Raw genomic sequence first — 24466 nt, 5'->3', positions numbered from 1 at the left:
GACCGAGCAATTAAATTTATTCTATAATTTATGTATACACTGTATATCGTTTTAGATTATTTCTTATAATGAATAATGGAAGTGTCGTAAGTACTATCAATACAATAAAAGCCATCTTTGAAAAGGGAGGTAAATATTTGCAGGTTCTATATTAAATCCCAACTTTTTCGTCCGAGATGGAGCGGATTAAAAGAAAAATGAGATTGAAAAAGTTCGCGCAAATACGAAAGCTTCTTGGTCTTCCAGTTTAATTATTTTCTTGAGGAAGTATCGATGAGAGAAAGTTGTCAAGAAGGTAGTGTTCATAAAAAAAACTTGGTAGCTGATTAAGTTTTCATTTAATTGCTACAAATCTATCAACTTAGAGATTCAGTATTTAGCGCAGCCAATATTTTTGTAATTATTTAGATGTTACATCCTGGAAACGCTTCGGTTCTAACCAGGTTAAGACCAGTTTAACCACCACTCTATCCAAAACTTGACAACTTTCCATGTACTTGCATGGTCCCTTGAAATATCACCTCTAGGGGTGTATCCTTACCCACGTAGCTACGTAACTGACCTCGCCCATAAACAACCGGCCAGTGTCCAGTGAAACAGCGAATATACCCGTAATCAATTCCAATAAACGTCGGTTGCAAAACGTCCTGTCAGAGCGATTCCTGAATTTCTCCATAACCCGATTTCCATGGGCCGAGTTAAGCCACGCGAATACAAATTGAGTTAGGTACCGAGAAGTAACTCAAGAGTTGTTTAGAAAATGATAGGACGCTTAGGTCTGAAGACACCACCTCTTAAGTAATTTTAAGGAAGGGATGAAATCAAGTGAGACAAATTGGAAACAACCAAATTCCCTAAACTGTCCCATTTTCGGACTCAAAAACGTCGAACTATAGAGGAACTGGCACGTTGCAATGGAAACCTCTCTGATTTCTCAAGAGAAATTAAGCGCATTCACTTAGTAAGAGTAACGAACCGGAACATGTCGAACTAACTTGCTTGGTAGCGCTAAATGGGCTCGTTAGGATGAGTGACAAATACACATTTCGAATTTTAAATAAATGATGGGTCACGGTAAGGCTGATTCGTATTATTTTCTTGTGTCAGAAACAATGCGGAAACATAGGAATATAACGATGAATAATACGGTGCAGACACTTGAATCAAAATGCAACATCTTCAACTCCTGAATAAATGTGAATTGCTCCCTAGATTCCAATTATTAATGTTGCGTCAACTTTAATATCAAGCAGGTTTCCATAGACATCAAGAATCTGAGCATGCAGGGTTTGTTTCAACGTTTTTATGGAAAACAGCTCGGATGGAATTAATCCTGGCCCTTGCAGAGGAATAAGTTAAAAGACAAAAAACAAATCCAGGTTGAAATTGCATAATAGATGTAACCAAGCTGAACTATCCTGGCGCAGCAAGAGTGGGTTCTTGACGGCATCATTGTTAAGGTAGATTAGCCAAAATCATACCAAATCTAGTTCGAACTAACAGAATTTTCTTACTTCAGAGAGAGAATTCTTTTCACCTCCAGAAAGTGAAAGTGACCCAGCGGCGCAGAGGCCTATCCTCAAAACGCCCTTCGAATCACTCCGTTGTCGAAACTGTATACCAACGTCACGTAGGTATTTTGGTGAATTCTTATAAAATTCTTTAAGGAGTTTTCATAAAAAAGTTGTTTTTGGGGCATTAACGGCACTCTTGGAAAAAGTTTTAACAAGGTTTCCTTCGTAAATTGATGGGCTCTACATGTATCAAAAGGGGGATTAACTTTTTATCAAACACTCTGTATAATCGCCTTTTTTGATCCTGCATTAATTGTGCAGCTTTTCTTTTTCTGAAATCCCGTGCAGAGTGCCTTTTAAGACATAAGTAAATAACGTTCGTAGTTTCCAATGTTTAACTTAGAATCCTAATATGTACAAAGTGTTTTACTATACATATAAAACTTGCAACAATGTGTGGGGAAACTGTATGCTAACAAACAAGAAAGCAACTTTTCACATTTCGCTCAAGTTTTAGAAGATGTATCTACCAACTGGGATAATATTTGTTTCCATCACACGAACTTAATAGATGATTAAATTTTTAGCGTTTAATTGAAAAGCTGAGTGCTCGCTGTTATCAGCATTGAAAACTATAACATTATTCTCTCGAAAATGGCTAAAAACACCATTACCTTAAACGAATAAATTCGATCAAATTCGCGGTCTAACAAGGTAATGCCGAAACCCATTATCCATCCTTTTCATACAAAGTGATGCAATTTGTTTCCGAAGTTGCAATATCATATCAATTTATTTTTCCAATACTTTGTGATTGATCGAAAGAACCCTCACGAGTGATTTTATCGCTTCTCTGTCATCCCTCCAAGAATTCAGATGACTCGTGTTTGAACTTATGGAACATATAAAATCATCTCGAGCATAATTTCGCACACGTGTGCCCGATTTAATGGTGTAAAGTCGCAGAAACTTGTGGGAATTTTCGTCGCCGAATAAAACTTTCTTTAGATAAAGTAAAACGAGCACAATAGCTGCTTTGTTTGCATCAGAAAAGAGCCCGGCATGAATACATTTGAAGGGCGCAGTTTCGCCCTCAGCAGGAAAATTTTAATATTTCATAAGTAAATCTCCGTATATGTGCACTTGCTCGTTCGAGTTTCTACAGCAGCTTTTCCTTAGAGAAGAACCTCACATCAGTGCAATCAAAATATGGTCCTTTTCCTGTCGCCCTGTGTGCGTGTGTTTTGAAGAAAATACGTGCACAAACAAAAAGATTATCCGGCTTAGGAAGGCAAAAACTGTATTTTCCCGGCTTTCAGTTTGGATCCTAAAGAAGATTAGGTGCCGCACCTTCAGAAGCCCTTGGTGGTGTTGAGGGCCGTATCAAGTCCATAACTCATTGACGGGGGTCGATGAAGTAGTTTAAAAAAAAAATTACTTTGTATAGACTCCTTCGGATGTAATGTAAAATTGCCGACATACGCTGAACCCCGGGGGCAATAAAAATATTCGCCATGGAAGAGTCTTACTACCACAAACAAAATGACTAGCGGCCTCGACAAGATTTATCGGGAAAATTCCGAAAATGTCCGGGAGATTCTTTCGGAACTTTCAATTTAATCTTTATTAAATTTCCTATTTGTCGGTCTTTAGATGAATTACCGAGAATGTATCCAATTTGGAAAATATAATCTTTGAAGTCCTAACAATGAGCTGTTTTTAGTTACAATCCCGTCTCAAAGGGGTTCTGGAAGGGTCGTTATGTCTCGAGAACTCTTATCATGTCACAGACTTTTGTAACAAAATAGCACAACCGAAGTTTTCCATAAAACGTCTCTTCGGTTAATACATAACTTAGGAAGTTCAATAAGTGGCGTTGCAGCTAAAGTTTTTGAAGTGAACTTTCTTACGTTACTTTTTCAAAAGATAAAAGTTACTGATGTTAAACCATATAATTAATATTAAACTTGCGTTACTGATTCACCGGAGGCGAATTTAAAAGCTTTGCTATCAGTCTCGCAGGCGTGCCCTTAAAACATCATCCAACTCCCCTGCGATCAGCCCACCTCAAACTTGAGCCCTACCGTAAATTATCGATCTGGAATGAGGTTTTTTCCGCCTTTATTCTTCAAATTGGGGCCTTAACTTTTTTGCACGACTATCATAAGAAGGTCCCACACTCCATTTGAATTTGAGAGAATCGATCTAAATTTAAATTGGCTCGAAAATGGGACTGAGAAAACCCAATTGGGCCAAATCCGATGATTACCAAAAAAAAAAAAAATTAAGTGCCTTATTGTAACGTGAGCTGCATCCATCTGCTCACATGGGGAAAGTTTCACGTGCCAAGCACAGCTCGCCCTCCGAAGGGCACTTGTAATATATACAGCCCCGTCCTTGCAAAACTTACACTGCGATTATTCACTCTTTGAAGTTGAGGGCCTATCATTAAGTTACCTTCGCACGTAGGGCATTGAAGGAAACTTGGCCACCGTTGTTGGGATATTAAATCAGGCGAACTTCAGTATATTGTTATGTAACTTTACTGCATTTTGGTATTCATAATTAAAAGTTAACAGTAGATTTCAATAAATAAACTATCATTGTTTCCATTGGAAAGTGAAATTATGTTTGCGCTTCGAGCATATTTCGATAGAGATATATGGAGTCAATACGTATAATACAGTTAATTACCAAGAGAGGAATAATAGGGTCCCCGTTGTGCGCAAACAATGATGGAATTTTGGATGGCAATGAGAGCATTTGATGGGACTCAGTTTATTCATTTAAATAACTGCTAAAAGTTTCATGCGGCAGTAATGGTATTCTTGTTTTCTTTACAGACTCCGCCAATTTTTCACAATATTCCGCATGCAGTCTGCTTACATTTTCCTCTATTAAGATTCAATTTTGAATCTAAGCTCAATCGCTTGTGATTTCTCCCTGAGTGACCTTCCTGAGAACTGGAGAGAATGCTTCACGCGTTCTTAGTAAAGACTAATGGAAATTCCTTAGAGGCATATTTAACGAAGGTGAAAAAATAATGAACCCTGTGTCTCGCTAAAAGGAGGTCTCTTCTTCTTAATTAATGTCACCCTTCACCTAAAGGCAGGGTTTAAATTGTTAAAGTGGATCGTTTTTGCTTCTCTTAGCTTCAATAGATAATTTACGTCCCTGCCTTTAAGGGATGAGATGGGGAACGACTCAAGTTTTTATCGCCCTCGTTAGAAGACTGACACCTACATTAAGAATACAGACTGTTGTTATGTACATATTTTTTGGTGAGAGGTCTTGAAAGCAGGGTCTTTGTCCGTTATATTTAAATCAATTTTCTGCTGTAAGAATGACAAAAAATCATTGCCGAAAGATTGCTAATAAAACTTGGCTTTTTAACTAAAATTAGATCTGAAACCTCTCGCTCAATCCCATTAATACGAAACTTTTCCCAAGCAATCTATTATTCGCGCCTGACTGCAACAAATTTTCATCTGATCTAACTTTGTATTTCCCGATAACTTGCTAATAAAATGGATTTTTAATCAAAACTTTCGGGCTTAACTGATGAACGAACCATATTTCCTCAGAACTGTCCTCCAACTATAACGTTACGAATTCGATCTATTTTCAATAATTAAAAAGTTTTAATTTGGTTTCGCCTAGTGTTTTTTTCCACTTTTGAGGTTTGCTTCTAATTTTAGAACACAGACGATGTTTTTCTGGACTTTATACTGGCCTGGCCTTTAAGTCATTACTTTTCGACATATGAAAGGAAATTTTCCTCTTTCAGGGACCGTTCCTTATCTATCCAAAATGTATGCTACGGGAGAGCGAAAAAAGACATCATCCACAGGCCCCCTGGAGATGAAAACTTTTCAGACCTTTGCGAATGACATCGCAGAACGAGCACGAACACTTTTCTTAGCATTTCCTATCAACGGAAGAAATTAGATAATGGAGGAAACATCTGTGGAGGACAGCCGAGGTTCACATAGGTCTTGTAATTGTGTATGGCAGTGGCAAAAACGTAGCGATTTTATCTTAGTTTCCGGAGCAATTATGATGAAGATAACACCGTTCTGACATATCTTTTCCCTATTACAAGGACCCTTAGACCCTTATCATAAATAGCCACTCGACTAACTAACTCGTGACAAATTATTAATAGCCGAAAAGTGATTAATGAGTTTATCAAACCACAGACTGCTCAATGAGGAGAATGTCACAACTGGCAACAGAGGCCAGTTATAAATCAAAATATGGGTCTATCGTAATTTCAAGAGAAATAGTTATGCAGCCCTGCGTGAAGTTAAGGGATATTTACACCGATTGCGAATGAATTATTATCCCAATTATTATCATAATTCATGAGTGTATGACCATTTTCAAATAAATTCCGACATTAATTACTTCTCCACCTGTTTGTCTCCCTCTGTTGTCTAATCCAGTAAGTTTTAAAGTAAAACGATTGACAGCTTTAATGATCTTTAACAGTTTCCAGGCCCTTCATTTCCGCCGATTTATAACGGATATGAATCTGCATTCTACTCTGCAGAGTAACTCTTTAAAATTCCATCTTTTCCTGAATACCAAGCAGGTGCAATTTCTTATCGCCTGACTGAGTGCGTGTATTTGCATGTTTTATCCACGAGTGCGAAGTCAGTTGCTCCTAGTGGAGGAGTTACAAATGATGTAAATTTAAGGTTTAAATAAAGGTCTATATTTTCGTCTTTCGAGTTAAGAATCACAAAGTTAGTTTACCTAACGTGAACATATAAAATGTATAATCAAGAACTTTCTAGAAAGGTTGGTAACAGTGCAAGGCGCTTGACAACGTCAAATGTCATGTCAACTTCCTATAATGACATAGTTTGGCACAAACAAAAGATAGTTGCGCGGTTGCCATCAATCTGAACTAAATTGCCTGATTGTATTTTAAAAACCACCTTTTTTTTTGGTTTTCCATAAATTCAGATTTAAAGAGATATTTGTACATCCGAGAAAATAGCTATTGCTTTCGGTAGGTATCCATACTTATTTACATTCATTAAAATGTTTATTCAGACTTCGTCGCGACAACCCAAAGGGATCAACAGTGTCCAGACAATTTACCCTTATGACCTCCCTTAATTGGATTAAGTGAATGTTACGTTGTCATCTCCTATTTGCCTGGGATGTATCCCGGGATGAATTCAATCCGTGCGTATCGTATGGTGGAAAGTTATGTGTATGTTATCATTCGTCATTTGCATGAATCGTTACTAGAGCTTTACGTCTTTTTAGGTTTACGTGTTCCTAAACTCATTATTTAAAAAGGATTTCTCTCTAAATTTCTCTAATAAAATAATCGAAGTTTTTCTCTAGGTTTAACCAGAATTAACCCGAGTTCTGGTTTGTCAGGTTAATTCAGGGTAGTTCTGGTTAAATCAACGTCCACAGATCAGGGTTTTGACATTATTTGTATAGCGTACATCTAACTAGGACGTCATCGAGTATGCGATATATATTGAAAATTTTGTGCAAATTTTTAAATTATAAATTTATAGCAACGTTGAATGCAAAATTGAATTGATTCTTGTTAGTGCAAGAATAGCTTTATAGAATACCCGTTAACTAAGTAAAACTAAGGCTCGTCTTGAGTGCAATAACGAAGGATTTGCGGAGAATAGCATATATCTCGTTTACTGGCCCTTAGAGGTTTGTTCCTATTCAGCGCACTGAGCAAATCTTGCAGTTGCTCGTCTTAATAAAAGTTTCGCATTAAAATTGAATACGAGAGAGAGCATTTAATATGTTTCCAATAAAATTGCATCAGCTAGCAGAAAATTAACTTTATTTTCAGATCATTTGCTGCTGAAAACGACGTTTTTCCACGAAGTCCATTTACGTCGGAAGTTCTTTAATTGGTGGTCCGGGATAGATGCTTAGATCGTTTAGGTTTCGAAAGACAAATGGTCCTCCGATCTGAAAAACAATAAAGCGAACTAATAGGAATTAGGCGAGTGATTTACTTCATGTCATGACAATAGTTTCTTTCTGTGCTGAATTAAGGTGCCGCTTTGAACTGCGGTATATCACATACCACTCAATTATGATTCAACAAAGTTCATTTGGGTTAAATACTTTAGTCAGCTAAAAGCAGTCCAGGCAAGAGAATGTGGTTTCCTATCGGGTCTCGGGATGCAAGGAAAAAAGTATGGCCTTTATTTAATGAAAACCGCCTTAAAAACCCGAGGGAGGTTTTCACAAAACGTTTGCCTTTCATATTAAGGAAACCAGTTCGAAATCAGACTATTTACGTACCCACTTTCAGTCCTTTGGCTGCATTTTAATTTATTTCCAAGAATTGAGAGGAATTATTTAAGCTGACTGATTTTTTTGTTAATGGAAGAAGCCAGAGAAATTATGTTGTTTGAATGCAGGTATAGTTTCTGAGAGACTTAATATTTTCTTCCTAAACCTAAACATGATGGAAATAAATAATGTTCCAACTTTTATTAATTATTCTCCCATTTATTAAATATTATACATGGTGTGGTCCAATGATTGGAGCAAGAGTGTCCTCACGTTCTGAGAAACAATGCATTAGTAGACACAGAATTTTAGGCCTGGTCGTCACCATCTTCGTAGTTGCTTTTGTTTTGCTCCTTCCCAACAACACCTTCCTAGAAGCTCTTTGCATAAGGCCGTCTGATGAGTACCAAGAAGCACGAAACCTGTAACGGCCTGTCCTGAAAATGATGCATCGAGGAATGTTTCTTAACACGAAAGTGTAATTTTCTCTGCTGATCATTGGAGTCTGAGGAATTTATTACTCATCAAGTATTTATTTTCCTTCAACAGCCATCGAGAAGAACAGTGTGGTTCTATCCTGTATGGAATATTAGCCTTCGGATTAGTGGTTCCCGTTTTCCTCTTTCACAAATAATATTGTATGGATTGTGGAATACTCTGTATAATATGCATTAAAGGTGAATTCCGATGAAAATTCTAAAGATTCTTTCAAAATTGACTTTCGACTTGGATAATCCCGAAAGGATTTTGTCGAAAAGCTGCACGAGGCAGAACACGTCCTTATGTGGTCCTTTGAGAGTTGTATTTATCCTTAAACTAGGTTTTCATTTCTGGCATTAGTAGTACATGGTAGAGTAACTTTTTAATTCCAAAAGTTAACAACTTTATCGCTTTTAATATCGAGCGCCGTTATTAATACATTTATTTCTTATTCGGTTTTTTTCAACACTCAAATGGCTTTATGCAACTTCCCACGAGACATGGAAAGCATTATTACCTGCCTACGATGAAAAATACGTTATTAGTCCTAGGGGATTGTCGTTCATTCCTCAACTGAGACAACCAGTCTGAGTTTTCTAGACTAACAAGAGCACAAGAGAAAATAGAATAAATTCAGCCAAGTCTGGCGCAGTTATTTATGGAAGTGAGATAAATAAATCTTTGTCGAGGCACTTGGTGGGTATAATAAATATTTGCGGCAGTTTTTGCCACAAAAAATGTATAAAAATTGATGTAGATACACATAAGACCGGATAAAAAATAAAACATTGTCCATCTCAATAAATGGAGATACAGAGAGAGGCAATCAATTAAAGATAGCAGTAATCCACCCATCCTTTTTCCAAATCACTTTTCCCACGATTTTTATGCCTCGTTTCCGTTTTTCACTGACCTTGTTTCGCACGCCTCCTCCCCGATGTGACACCTAAAATGTAAATTTTAATCCTTGCTTCTCCCCCTTTCGCGTCTGGTACAATTTAACATCAGTCAAATGGAGTTTACGTGTCCCGAGTAAGTTGTTAGGAATCTGTTTATCGAGGGGAACCCCCTAAACAGCACCAAGTATTTTTTGCAAACAGGGGAGAATTTTATTTCTAGAATTCTGTGAAGCTTGTAAAAATTCGAAGCTAAATTCCTTCGAAAAAATTCCAGACTGAATGCATGAAAAAAACCGGCGTTCGAATTTATCTCCGACAATTAAAATTCTCATTTAAATTTACTTTCAAGCGATTTCGAGACAACTCAGTTCAAAAACCTTGACGCAACAAAAGGTGAATCATTAGTTCTTGAATTATGAATAGAAAGTCTTCGTAAACTTGCACCTTCGAATTGATGTGCCAACCCTTTCGCCTAACAATTTCAGCCCTCAAAGTAAATAGAGACGATATTTCACCCTGTCGAGGCGAGTTGGGATTTTAATTCGACTCACTTTGACTTATTTACGAGCCGATTGCTCCGAATTGAATAGTCGCCAGACTTTCATACAACTTGCTCAGAATTGATCCGAATGGGTCATTGCAGTAGAAAAGGATTGAGGTCGATCGTGCCTAATCGCCGTCTCACGAAACGCCTGTTTCGGCGATTTCACGTGTTGAAAGCTGCTGGGAATTTCGTTCATAAGCTGCAGCCGTTGGATAAGTCCTCTTCATAAAGCTGCAGGTAACGGGTTTGTTGCCAGGAAAACTTCCGAGTATTTTTCCAATTGAATTAAATAAACTGGAATAGTCTCAGCTTGTGAAATAGCAACAGACACAAATGCTCTTTTGAACTCCGCATCGAGGTTCACGTCAGATTACTCGAAATCGGGATTTCTTGAAAGATTTGCGGGTCGAGACGTAAATGAATACTTTTTTAATATGACGGTTTCCAATTAGAACTGTTCAAAATGGTATCTTTTAAACAAACCTCTCTCACAGACTAAATGATGTAACCGCCGTTCTAAATTAAGTGAGCCATTTGAGTTTTTGTGCTAAAACAACGACTTTCAAAGGTTTTTCCTCAATTTAACTGCAAATCGCCTATTTTCTGTATAACCACCAATCAACTCACATTTGAACGCACGTGTTTTAACCTAAAATTCTCTAAGTTATGAGAAGTGCTAAACGTCCCTATTTGTCTAAATTCAGAAGTGCATCCGCTGCGTTTGCTCTTTACGTTTAATTTTAATTCGTGATTCACTTTTATTGTCCCCAATCATGACAAAAGTTAATGTGAGTAGTGACACATGTGACTCATTGTTGCGGTTTCTCCTATAAAATCACAAGGATCTTGGATCGAAAAACGGTGTCATTATTATGGAAATTCAAAAATTTTAAATATCGAAGCAGTCAGTTAAAAGAATTTCGGCAAGGGCAAAAGCATACAGTATATTTTTTGCTGCTATGTGCATTAGATTTAAATGAGTACAAGCAAAAGGTAATTAAGCGATTGATAAGTGCGAGGGAGACACGCAAGCAGTACCCCTCGTGTCAGAAAAAGGGCTTGTTTTTGAATTGATGCGTTCTAAAAATACCATTTACATCGTGGAGTTTGTAGAGGCAAGGCCCCATTAAAATTTATCATGGAATTTCATCTCGAAGAATGCATACAATTTGCATGTGCGGTTGTAATTTGCGTTATCCAAAATCGCGTAGAACCACATCCACCCTCGGATCAAGGCGTACTGCTTACGAGTCAACGACGCTAGGCGATCGTTGACAACGGAGGGAGAAAGGGTAGCCTGTCTCCCTCGCACTCATCATCAATCGCCTAATTGCCTTTTACTTGCACTCATTAAAACTTCATGTTCGTCCTCCACTTTTGCCCTAATCCAAATTATTTTAATTGGTACTCTCGATATTTAAAATTTTTCAATTTCCATAGTAATAACACCATTTGCAATGACAACGCTAACCCACACTCGATCAATTTTGCCAATCAGTCTCTTCATGATGAGTGTCATAAAGATGGATGGAATATCAGCTTTCGTTACCAACCACCGAAAATCCCGACTCGAACCTTTTAGATCTGGGGTCTTTCAACTCAATACAATCTATACAATACCAACAATCACCGAAAAATATTGATGAGCTTACTGAGGTCGTACAGAAAGTTTTTCAAAACCTTACAAGTACAGCAGTGAATAACGTATTCCTATCATTCCGAATGGCTATGGAGAGTATTGTGAATTATGGGGGAAATAATAATTATAATCCGGTGTCCATTTCAAAGGAAAAACATCATCGCAAAAACATGGTCGTTTTAGACCTGAAACTATTCAAGCTGCAAAAGACATTTGCGGTGCCTGCCGTACTATCAACTAATGAGATATATTTCATGTCTGTTGGCAAGTTTAAATACTTCACTCTGTTATTATAATTATTTGTATTCTAGTTCCAATCAAAGTGTCCTTTTAATGTTGTTTTAGTCACTTTACTATAAAAACATTATCTCTAATCATTTGAAACTAGTTACGCGGCGTTAATAAAAAAAAGAGCTCATTTAATTCGGAACAAAGGTAGATTATTTACACCTTTTAGGGCAAAGGAACAACTAGCTAAAAGTGCTAAGATATTTCCATTCGGTGATACGTAAAATAAAAACTATAATAAAAAAAATACGTTCTCCTTAAGCACGGTCCGTTTTATCGTCACCGACCCAGAGTAACTTTTTTTAGCTTGAGATTGAGTATCTGTGAGCAGTTATTTATGGTATAAGTACGTAAAGTAATGTTTTATGAGTCGAATCAGTTTATGGCCGAGCGAGCTTACGAGCGAGTCCACAAATGGAAGAGTCGAATGAAACGTTATTACGTACGTGTTACATGCAAAGTCTTATGTCTCCTTTCATGTTAATTTGCTGATGAACTAACTTTTACAAGTTGACATTAAAATATCTCCAAAATACCTGAACGCTTATTAAAAAAAATTTATGCCCGTAAGTACTTGTTCAGTTATTGTTAGCTACAACGTAAACACGTATGTTACCCGCTTTATTCTACTAGTCGCACTTAAACGCCAGTTATTGGTTTGGGAATAACGGGTTAGTGAGTTAAAATTGAACCTTTTCAACAGTTACTAATTAGTCACTTTCCGAATAATTCACAAAGAAATATATTATACTATACAGTGAGTCCCATTTGACACAGTCCACCTGAAATATCGAGAATGGATTTTTTTTCGCAAAGAAACCCTGAGACACGTCAGTTTTACTTGTAAGGGAGACATATTTAGATCATAAATTCGTAGGTGTAGAGTCATCCACCTAAACGGGGTGGCAACCCCTTCAAGAATCTTAAATGGTACGGAGGGAGGCCAAGTGGCAAATAAAATCGAAGGTATTTTAATTCGCTTTATAGGTATGCCGAAATATTTTTACCTCACCTTTAAGTATTGTAAAAAAAAACGTTTTAAAACATCGGTGAAATAAACCGAAATAAATTACGTAAGCTTAATAATAATAAACTCATCAATGCTACAAAAATGATATTTATCATCGAATTTTTAAGATAAGATGATGGGTTTTCTGAGCGTTCAATGGGTAATTTTGTTCTGACTTTACATTGACCAGAATTTTACCGCGAAATTTGTTGATACATCTGAGGATTCAAAGCATCATGGTTCACACCACTGCAAAGAATATTTAAAATGTCATCATCTATTTCAAAATCAATGAAACGGTCCGAGAAAGTGCAAGAATTTTTAATGGAAGGCATTCCGGTGAGAATCTAAGCCATCATTGCGTGACGAATTTAATATCAAAATTCATGGAGACTGGGTCCGTAGCTAACAAAAACCATGGAAAGCGAAACAACCGTTATCAACGTTGAATTGGACCAGGTTGAATTTTGGGACATATTGACCAGGATCATGTAAATCAAGACAAATTTATTTCAACTAACCGATAATTAGAAGGACCATCAGATAGTCACGTAATAATATTCAGAGGATCTTGAAAAAGTAAAATTTCTATTCTTATAAGATGCATCTCATTCATGAGCTCAATGAAGATTATCCAGATCGCCGTCTGCAATTTTGTGAGGTGAAGAGTGCAAACCCTACGATCAATCCCAATTTTTTATATTCTACATGCTTTTCTGACGAATGCACATTATTTCTAAATAGTTTCGTCAACAAACATAATTGCAAATATTGGAGTGATGTGAATGTTAGAAGTATGAGAGAATAGCATTCACTGTAGTCAGAAAAGTTAAATACACGGGATGGGATTTTGGGAAATCGTATTGTTGGGACTTTTTTCCTACCTGATAATCTGACGGGTGAATCTTACCCCAATCTGTTTCAAGACTTCATCTACCCTCACAATGTTGATATACTTGAAAACGACGATCACAACCCAGAAGATTATGTATTTTTTCAACAGAATGTCGTTACGCCACACAATATGCAGTTGCTGTACGTAACTTTTTGGATCAACATTTTCTCGAACACTGCATTGGCAGAAAATGTTTTATTGAGTGGCCCCCAAGACGGCCCGATTTTACACCATTGGATTTTTTCGTATGAGGTCATTTAAAAAATTTTGTTTGTAAAACGAAATCTACCTCTTTAGAAGAGGTTCGCAACCAAATAGTGATAGCGTGCGCTGAAATAACTCCCTAAATGCCACAAAATATTTGGGAAGAGGTTGAACAAGACTATATTATTGCATGGAAGCAAAGGGGTCTCAGTTTGAACACTTAATTAAACAAAACATTATTTAAAAATAAAGTTTTTTCGATATATTTATCTGATGTTTTTCCAATATTTAAAGGCGGAGCATAGAAACTTTAGTATACTTGTAGAGAGAATTGAAATACCTTTAATGTGATGTGCCACTTCACCCCCCGTGCCATTTAAGATTCTTGAAAGGGTTGCCACCCCGTTTAAGGGGATGACTTTACACCTGCGAATTTATAATCTAAAAATGTCTCCCTTAAGAGTAAAGTAGAAGTGTCTCGGAGTTTTTCAATGAAAAAAAAAACAGTTAAGATATTTTAGGTGGACTGTTTTAAATGGGCCACCTTGTATATTAAATATATAGCATTGGTATCATTTCCTCACGTTAGATCGCTGGGCTGAGAAATTTCAAATTGTGCCATTTATCCACAAAGACAGCCAGTTGAGCGAAATATGTCTGATGTTTTTGTATTTTGTTACGAAACGAGGTCGTAAATTACTCATCCTTTTGGAAAAAAATGAAAACGATTCCTTTTAAAAGTTCAGATTCGTCCCTGTGGCGTATGGTGACATCAATTAAAGCTTCCTCTTTCTAAAGGACACCATCTATTCATATCGGTCCATTATTATGTTATTCAGATTCGTTGAAAAATTTTGCAATGCTCTGCCTTCATAAATCCAGGATGATAATCGTTATCTCTGGAATGGACCTTAGAGACAACGAAATATTATACTGACCAGTTCAGTTGCTGTTTTTTAGCTTGTTAAGCTTGAAATATGTGACTAATTCTTTCTCGTATTATCCTGGCACAAATGCATATAATATGTCTCAAAGTCTTACTTTCACTATTAATAGAGACCCTCTTTATACTTAAACTTTAGACCACGATTACTCATTCGCGAAAGGCATTATTTATTTCGAAGTTTTCAGCCAGCATTATCGTCGAGATACGCTAATGGCGTTCTTCGCATTATGAATCGAGGAAGGAAGAGAACAGGGCTGGAGTAGGGCGGAAAATAATGGCTTTCGGCCCTATTATCTCCCGTAATATGGAATTTCCGTTTGAAACCTAGAAGGTGGTCGTTTATGAATGTGCTAGTGCTTTTTTTACTTACACCAGCATTTTTACAAGTTAAACCGTCAGCTGCTTTAAATCAGAGAACAGCTCTCAGGAGACATGAGAAATCACTGTTTTATTTGGTGATTGAAGGGTATTTCCTAAGGGATTTGTCAAGGTTTTTGGATCGAAAGCGCTTATGTTGTCGTATCATATTATGGAAACCATGATTCAGTGATTTTTGAAAAATCTCAAACGCACAAGATAGGAATATTCGTTATTATATCGAAATATAAAGGAGACGTTTTTCCTCTCGGCACTTAACATTTACATTCGCTTTGCGACACTCGATGGAGTTTTAAGCTGCACTTAATCGAACTGTCCAGAAACTTCCAGTTTCAGTTGAAGTTAAGATAAAATGCAGAGCGCACTTAGTCAGTTCAGTCAATATTGACCTGGTCGTTTAAGTCAATCTCCAGCAACAGGAAATTATTATCAGGGGTGTATTGGACAGGGTGGCTGCAGTGACTTTGGCCTTCAAGATATCTTGATGTTGATTGGCATAATACATGGTGCCTCAACGAACCTTTATGTCTCAAATTTATTTCCGATTCCTTCGTTCGGACGTTTCAATCAAGAGACGATCAAAAACATATTGTACCAAAAATAAAATTCATATTGTGATTTATCAGGTTAAAAGTTAGACTCTTCAAAAGGGAGTGCTGATATTGTCGTATCATGTTATATTTTGTTGGAGAACTATCAGTGGGCGCCTGACAGTTTTGCAACAAAACAGAAACAAGCGAGCTCGCATTTACCGAGGAAACTGGAAAAGACGTCAGGCATCAAATCTTCTCTGAAATTGAAACCTAAATCTGGAAACTTCCGCTTTACATCCAAAAACTGATTTATCAAGGTCCTAATGACTTGATTTACAACTCTGGCCGATTGCGTATCTCTTCCCCCGGGAGCATGTCAAATATTTAAGCCCAAAACGGGAAAATATTTCAGTAGCTGCTCCATTTCAACTGAATAAATCAGGAACAAACTTGATTCGGGCGACACGTAGAAGCCGCTTGATTGACGTTTATTCAAGCAGGAACTGAATAGAGACGCTTTTCCTCTCGGAATTTCAAATTTACATCTACGATCCGACAATGGTAGTTTTGACGAACTTTTGTTTTTAAACTGCCGGTAAGCACTTAATCGAACTCTTCAGAAGTTTCCAGTTACCTGGAAAGATAAAACTGAGATGCAACGAAAGGTAGTTCGTTTATTCGGGGTAAACTTTGCAAACGTCGTTAACGGGAAAGCCTTTCAAGACCTTGTTTTTCTCAATGATAGGATCGGTTTTTAGCAGCTTCATAGTACTTGAAGTCCGAAAGTTTTCATCGGAATTTCGAAAGAAAAGAGAGAGAGAGAGAGAGAAACGTACATTTCTGGGCAGAAACCATGAGTTCTATTATTATAAGGACAATCTGCCAACTTTGCAAAGAAAATTTCATCCAAATCGTAAAGAATGGGAACGGCTAGATAAGGAAATATTTTAGAACTCTTTGAGTGTCTCTGCTCTCATATTTGCCAGAACGTTCGCACTTTCACAAGCTTCCAGAAAACTATCAAAAATCCCTTGAAGTACAGCTTAAACATTTTTTGCAGCCATTAAAATATCATTTATAAACTCATTAGTGCACGAGACACAAACTACGTTCTACCAGAGCAATTCCGCGCGTTTGCTGATCGGGATAAGGCAATAAATTTAATGGGAAACTGTGAAATAGCTAGATCCTTAACCTATCTTATCCCAAAAAAATTACCCAAGAAAAGAATTCCCATGATAAAACCTTATGGACAAATAAAGGGAAGATGAGGTTAGCTAATGGCACTTCTTAGGGGTTTGTTATTGTCCGTTATTTCGGTCATTGATTTTATAACCCAATTTCTCTCAAGAGTAACGGGTGTCGCAACAGGAACTAAATAAAAGTTAAGAGCGAACCCGAGCCTCGCACGCTTCTGTCTTCTATGGGGAATTAGTGACGTTTTTTTAACGACTGCCCGAAAAAGCAGTGGCGCATCAAGCCGTTTTCGCGAGGGAAGAATTTCCAGGCTGCAACATTTTCTCCAAATATTTGTATAACTTAAGCGTAAAGTCGAGTCATTCTCTACCAATGTTTGCACAATTAACTGTAAATTCTAGCCATCGCACGCCTCTACCTTTCACGAGAAAAAAGCGATATGTTTTCTGAAAATAAAAGACCGTTGCGGCATTGCCAAAAATCATTGGCGTGTCAGCGCGGTTCTTCAAGACTGTTTTAAAAAAATCATCAACATCTCACGTCGTTTTCTCAAGTGATGAATTGTTCCTAGATACCAAAATTTTGATTTGCACTCAATCGGAATATGTATATGCACTCCGCATCGAATCTAGGATGTTAGGACTCTTCAAGAAATAAGTGATTCATATACAACTTAAAGTGTGCATTAACCTTTACATCGAATGAGGTTTCTGGAGGTTACGTACGCTGGGCGTATAGCACAAGTAGGCACGACCCATAACATATCTCAGAATGATTCAAGAGGTGAGAGGTGCATTATTTCAGTTGCAAATCGGGAGCTGTGCTACTGCAATGCACGATTTTAGCTCCTTACTTTGCTGATCGTAAACAAGTAAGAAGACGTACCGTTAGAAGTTACGAGATTCAGGATTTCCACGGTAGAGGCTTTACGTTGCTGCTGATGGTCGTACAACTTCCGTCAATTCGATCGAGCGCAAACATGCATGTAAGTTGATTTTATGAAATACTGTTCTCAGTAAAAAAGAGGAATTTACCGGTTAAGCTCAAAGATACAAGGACGAAACAATAAATGCAATAACTTCCATAGTTTAGTGATATATGTGGTTGAAGTCTATGGGACAGCCATTTGCCGCATGAACGTATAATACGAAAATAAATTTTTCAGATGTCAAGAGAAGACAAATGGCTTATTAGAAACTAAATCTCGCTTTTACTTCTCGCTTGTAATTTCCGAAATGGCTTTGTCTCCTCTCTCTGCTGTTTTGTAGTGGTATAAATCATCTATACAGCGCACCTTTTTCCCCCCCTTCTAGTGAGGTCACCTTCATTATCCGGACGTTATAAAGTACAAAATCGGGGGGTTCATGATAAACAAACCCTAATTTACGGCCCATACCAAAGGAGATAAAAGGATGTTAGGGGACACAAAAGAGGGTCAAGCAGCGGATTTTATTGTGTTATGTTGCTGTCACTTGTGAACACAAAAAATAATAAAATGATGAAAGGCTGTAGACCAGTTTTAAAGTGCCTGTGAGCGAATAATTTACAACAACGAAGTAACAAATACATTTGAAACTAGAACTGAATTTATCTTTCTCGCTTGGTGGACATGATATTGGAAAAGAAAACGACTTAGTAGAACTGCTGCTTCAAGGTATGTCAAAACAGCGCTTGGACTTCATTCATTGCGGATATATTGTTTACTTCTGTTAAAGTTCACATACTTGGAGATTACTTAATTTGGTGTTTATCACATTTATAAAAGCATCTAAAATTTACCCTTGCATCGACCATGTAGAGGTCCTAACATAATGCCTTTTCACCTTTCTCCTGGACTCTAATCTCCTGGGTTATAATCTTTCAGAGTCTGGAAATCTTTGTCCTGGAGCTGCTTTTAAATAGCTGCTGAAATTTTCCACATAAAGCTGACGTAAGTGACAAGAGGCGAGCATATTTATAAAACCTAAGCGGTTCATTGGATCTTCAATACACATTATAATTGTTTACTTCTTTGCTTATGAGATGTGCTGCTCCTTTACCGCCCAATAGAGTATAACTAATGCTGACCAAAACGAGCGCTTACCAACAATTTTAAATTTCACCCCCTTAGAGAAAAAGTTGATTTATTGAAAGATTTGTAAAATGAATAGATAGACAATGTGAAAATACGACAGGGCGAATATTTTTTAGAGGTCAGACCTTTTATCTCGATTGCAGGATCCTACGGACCGTTGATTCAACTAACCTGAAATTGAAATTTCAGGTCAGTCGAATTGTTTCGGTCTCGATTATTGGACCTCCCATCAGTCTTACGACGAATTTTCTTACCGGAATAAACCGCTGTGACTTCCAATATTGAGCTTAGCTCTAGTTGACTCACCTAAAACAAAAAAAAATCGGTTGATTTCCACTCAAAGAAGGGAATTAGACAGTTTTAAAGGTTGAAAAATCCTTTTCGATTTTTCCTTTCGCAATTGCTTCCTCAATTTCCCTATACCAATTTAACACTCTAATGGCTTCCGTCAATGAACTGAAAACTGCCCTAATTACTCAATAGCGATTTTTAGCTGAATTTAAATGTCCCCCGTCGCTTTTTAATCGAAACCCTTTAAAGCGACTTATAAAATCGCCCCTAATGAAAACGGAGCCCCATTTTTCCGACGGCCGGAACCCATCTCCATAATTTTCAATCAGCAAACCCTGCTATCTATGCAAATCACGTGAATATGTGAAAGAATTAACTTTTGCGGGGCTTATTTGAGGGCGAGCCGTAGCTGGTTTCGAAATAAATTGAGAAACGCGAAATTAACGTTTTAAATGAATACTTAATTTACGCCATCTTTGCTGCAGACATACTTGGAAAGGGTTATTCGTATGTGTCGCGGGGTAAATAACTGTCATACACAAACCCTTATGAATAACTCATCACCTTCGGTACCTACATAGCTAAAACTTATCTAAAAAAAAACCGTCTTCCTCTTCATACTACCTTCATCCTAGCACCATGCAACTACGAATCGTGGGTGAATAAACTGCTGAATTCACACTCTATAAGGAATCGAATTTTGATGGTAATGACGGCATGGTTACAAGATGAAACAAGTTGGTAAAACTTAACAACAAACTAAATAATACCACATGTATTGAGTGACACCACGCCATTACAGGATGTAATAACATTTCCATGTAATCTCGTTTGATGCATTTCATTGGGTGGTTTTGTTTGTTTTAGGGAGTGAAGTAATCCCATATGTTCCAAATCCCGGGCGACATATTGAACCTATTAGTCACAATGAAAAACTGGATGATTTGAATAGAGTTGAATTGGCTCCATTGGCCTTTAATTTGTTATTGGTTTTCAGTAGCAGGTCAGCGTCTGTTTAAACAAATCAATATGAAATCTATATGATTTAATAAGTAATCGTGACTAATGGATAAAAAATCATTTTTTATTTCACGATTATACGATATAGCTGGTTTCCTAGAACTAATTACACACAAATAATTATGTATGTATATTCCAGATAAATAAATGAAGTATTGTGCGCCTTATACAACAACATAATGCAATTTGTTCTCTGCATGACAATGGATAATGAAATATTTAAATGAAAAAGCGCGAAATACTAATTATTAACCGAGCTACAACGTAAACTAGCATACTGAATGACGTCATATCTAAAACTCTGCAAACAAAGCCGTCATTTGTGTTTTTTTAGCCATTATAGCCGAACCATCAAGAGTTTGACATTTGCATATAGATACTGTAGGCTTCCTAATTAAAACTTTAATAATGTAACGTTTTTTCCAACTAAAAAGTTTTTCCCGGTTTAGCATGAGGGGTAAGTTTAAAATTTATTTGGTTATGGTGTTGGTGTCGTTTAAAGCCTAAAATTTAGAAATTTTACTTGAAAAAACTGAAAATGAATTCAGGTTTTCATTCGGTTGTTGTCGGTTGTTCTCGGATCCGTTCATATGCCATCATTGGCTTATATGAAGTCTGTCGATATAATGGCCTATAACGGATTTCTAAACCCACTATACGGGTGCCTAAGATGTTTTGCGCAAGAGTATTTTGAAAAGCCAAAACATACTTTTATCCTAAATTAACATCTCAATTAATCTCGCAAGTTCGGATATATTTCCAATCGTTTGCTCTATAAAATCCCGATTTGTTTTTTGTGATTTGAAGTACTCACATTCCACTTAAACAATGTATCAAAAATAGGTTTCTAGGTAAAAGCGTGAACTACATATAACATTTTTCAATGCCACGCGATTTATAGGACGGTTTTGTGTAAACGTGCATTTAAAAATAGCCCCGAAACAGAGGGACAAACCGTCCGAAATAAAAATTGTCCGACATGTCAAGTTAAATAAACCAACCAGGAAACCCATTTTTTGTTCTGCTTTAAGGCGATTAAAATTTCAGTTTTGATGGTTTCAGGTTAATCTCTGCAGCCCCATATGCATTAAGTTTGTTCTTCTTTGACGGTATCATATTGCTGCATCGATTAACGTTTTTTTTTCTGAAGAGAACAAATCAAACAGGAACGGTATTTGGGACAATGCATCATATCGTCCCCTTTGAATACATAAAACAAAACACTCGAAACCGCGACCCTTTTCCATCTACCTGACATGTTTTCATTTCGATTTTTTCCCATCGGGGAAAATGGAAATTTTGAGACCCGAATATTGAGATTGTCAGGTGAATGAGTGATGAGCCTTCGGAGTTATGCCTAAATATTTCGGTGATAAGCCTGATGGAGGGCTGACTCAAAATACTTTTGTTATTTGGGTGATTTTTCCCGAAAGAGAGAGATAGAAAGAGAGAGATAGAAGGAGAGAAAGAGAGAGAGAAAGAGACAGACAGAGGGGTTTTCAACTACTTTCATCTATCAGCATTAGAAAAAGATAAGTAAGTGATTCAGTGGTATGGATATTTAAAATCGTAATTGTTCCCAAATTTAAAGTTAAACGTGTAAGAGCTACATTTACCGTTGGGTTTATGTAAAGCAATTTATGTTAATTCTAAAAAATTCCCATATTTTATAAATTTTTTGCTGCTTCAAGAAAAAGTGCGCTCAGATTATTCGGTTCGTTATGCTAAACTGAGGCAAAGAAAGAAGTTTCCAAGTCGCATTATACATATATCCCGGCAATTCCATGGAAGTATTCTAAACAGAGAATTCTATTTCAAAGCAGGGGAAACAGTTTTGGAATAAAAATTCTGATTGCTAAGACGCAAAGAGAAGATAATTTACTCGTATGAATTTTGATACCATAAATCGCGCCAGCGTAGCGGTTTTTCAAAATATCAAGACAGGTTTGTTATGTTAAGCCAAGACATAAAAAGACGTTTCCCTAGACACATTAGGACTATAAATTTTGAGAAATATTCACTGAAAACGTCCTAAACAATAATGAAATTGGAATAAGAAGCCCGCAGGGGGTTCGTTCGAAATTTGCTTTGGAAATTTTATTCTTTTTTTGCAAAACAAAATTTAAGTGATTTCAGCTTTTATTGAAATTCTAGGCCGGATTGGGTCGTAAAAATGCTAAACAAAGAAAGCTTAATTCTAGGAGCCTTTTAGTTGTCTTGGAAACCTCGGGGCGCTGGCAATTCGTTTTATTACTAGGTTTAAATAAATAATTATAATTTTGGCAGTTTCCCGTGCAATGAAAAGTATCGTTGCAAATTTAATGTCAACATGGAGTTGTGTCGTTCAATTTATCTAACTAAATTTGCAACACCCTTTGTTAATAAAAACAGAAACATAAACATGAGTATTTACAGAATCTCAAATTTACTCATATTTTTCCAAAGGTTTTGAAATTATTTCAAATTTTGCAAAGCTAAATTTTCAGTTCAACAGTTTTATCGCTGAATGATAAATGTTTATCTGCTCTCTAGAACTTTAGCTGAAAGCTAGACGAACACGAGCGGAATTACAAAGATGGCAGTTTTAGGCGATTCTCTAATCCCTTAAGGCTCATAAAAACGGAGAATAACCGCTCTTGGTAGTGATATTTTACCCTTGAAATGTGTACCGTTTCATCTGCGTTTAAGAACGGAATTACAAGCGATGTCCTGATTACACATATAACATTGCATGAGTTGAAAGGCTTTTTATGACTTTCAGTCGAGTTTTGGCTTTTTTAATTTATAACAACTCGAACTATTTTCTCACTGCAAGTAGAATTCGTCAAACCGAAAAAGGAAGGGAAATATAACTTGAATTGATTTCAAGCGGGGTTTCCACGGTGCTTCCTTCCCTCCTCCCGACTTCAATCGGTAAATATCACAGTTGTGTACTGTTATTTCTTTCTTCTTGTTCATCGATGGATTTAAATTGAATTCAGTTTAAAGTTATCTAAAAATGCACGACTCGGACTCTGCACGTGCTAGTTCGAACGCGCCTGTGAAATCTGCACATTGCATGAGAACACAGGACTTTTTTTTAAGCCGAAGAAAAACGATTACACACATAATATTGGAAGCGAACACAATCCGCCGTATTTTATTGCTTTTAGTATATATTTCATCAGCTCATTAAAGGATTGGAGAAACAGATAAAAACATGAACCAAGGATTCCTACGGACCTTGCTTGAAGTTGAGTCTTGCCATTCATCGCTCCGTTTTCGAACGGAATGACTCTTTTTTAAACATAGAGACGAAAATGAGATAACATAAACTAATCTAATGCAGGGTTTCCACGGTATTTCGGGCAGGATCACGTTCAGTCCCACGGAGTCGGTAGACATCAAGACTTATGAAAATAACTCAGAACTTGCACATGCTAGTCTGGGTTCGCCTGTCATATTTGTTCAATCCGTCGGACCACAGTTTTACTATTAATTAACCTGAACTAATCTGATTACACGCTTTAATGCATGCAGAGACACTGTACGTCGGCCTTTTTTTATGAGAGGAGACAGAATTAATGTAAAGTAACTTAAAGTTGGGATCCCACGGCGCTCATTCGAAAGAGCCATGAAAACTCAGTGTTGGTGCTTCATCTAATCAAATTACTTAAATATCAGTATTGTGATCTGTAGTCTGCCGCTGCATTTTAATAAGATAAATTTTAAATTAATTCCATTCAAGTGGTTTAAGGAATTAGTAGCTACGTTTAACGTAACAGTAGCTGGCTCTCTCTGGTTTATTGTACCCTCATATTCCGTAGAAACACAGCGTTAGTAAACACGACAAAGAATATGATTTATTCCTCCGGCATACGTGAATAAAATTCTCTATTACCGGGTGGCTTTTTGCCCAATTACTTTTTGAAGGGTGTAATATATGATTTTGCTCGAAGCAGCCCTGACATGGCAGGGCAAAAAACCTGGGAAGTGATTGGCTTTTGCCCTCAATGGCATTAAATTGCCAATGATTTTGTCCAGCTTATTTTTAGCTGAACACTGGATAACATTTCCAAGAAAATTTAACCTGAAGTTTAGGTGAAATCTTTTGCTCCGAATTTAATCCCGACCTAATATTGTCCAGAACTTTTTTTATGGTTTACAAAAATCGACGTTGATTGATGATTTTTAAAGCAAATTTGCTCGAGCCACTTACGTCTCCCGGAGTTGATGGATTCAGCCATCGCGAAACCGAGAAATACAGAACACTTAATTTCCTATT

At 37.0% G+C, this 24466-nt stretch overlaps 1 protein-coding gene and 1 long non-coding RNA gene across 6 annotated transcripts in view; one reads left to right on the top strand and one right to left on the bottom strand.

Annotated features, from left to right (window-relative positions):
- The window catches only part of DIP2 (disco-interacting protein 2), a 130739-nt gene that overhangs the window by 30178 nt on the left and 76095 nt on the right, over positions 1–24466 (bottom strand). The window lies entirely within an intron of this gene.
- LOC136344520 (uncharacterized) lies at positions 647–5874 on the top strand. The gene is made up of 3 exons (XR_010732974.1): positions 647–1460; positions 1520–1630; positions 5302–5874. It is a non-coding gene; the product is annotated as an uncharacterized lncRNA (long non-coding RNA).

Source organism: Euwallacea fornicatus, chromosome 17 (assembly GCF_040115645.1).
Source record: "Euwallacea fornicatus isolate EFF26 chromosome 17, ASM4011564v1, whole genome shotgun sequence".
Classification (NCBI taxonomy): Eukaryota; Metazoa; Arthropoda; class Insecta; order Coleoptera; family Curculionidae; genus Euwallacea; species Euwallacea fornicatus.
The sequence above is the reverse complement of the archived record's forward strand: the minus strand, read 5'-3'. Positions and strand labels throughout refer to the sequence as shown.